The sequence below is a fragment of the Aptenodytes forsteri genome, unplaced genomic scaffold (genome assembly GCF_000699145.1).
Source record: "Aptenodytes forsteri isolate BGI_AS27 unplaced genomic scaffold, ASM69914v1 Scaffold1, whole genome shotgun sequence".
NCBI classification, from domain to species: domain Eukaryota; kingdom Metazoa; phylum Chordata; class Aves; order Sphenisciformes; family Spheniscidae; genus Aptenodytes; species Aptenodytes forsteri.
The window spans coordinates 5,889,628-5,889,887 of record NW_008795035.1 but is presented as its reverse complement, the minus strand read 5'-3'; positions in this window follow the sequence as shown (position 1 = coordinate 5,889,887).

The window sequence follows — 260 nt, the reverse complement described above, 5'->3', positions numbered from 1 at the left end:
GCCCAGGGAAGTGGTGGAGTCACCATCCCTGGAAGTATTTAGAAGACGTGTAGATGAGGCGCTTAGGGACGTGGTTTAGTGGGCATGGTGGTGTTAGGTTGACAGTTGGACTCGATGATCTTGGAGGTCTTTTCCAACCTTAATGATTCTATGACTTCAAAGCAGGCAGCTTTGGAATAAGACTACTTAGGAGTTGAAGTCTGCAAATGTGCAGACAAGCTTACTGGGTTAAGGTCAGACTAGAACTGGTGTTAGGCCAA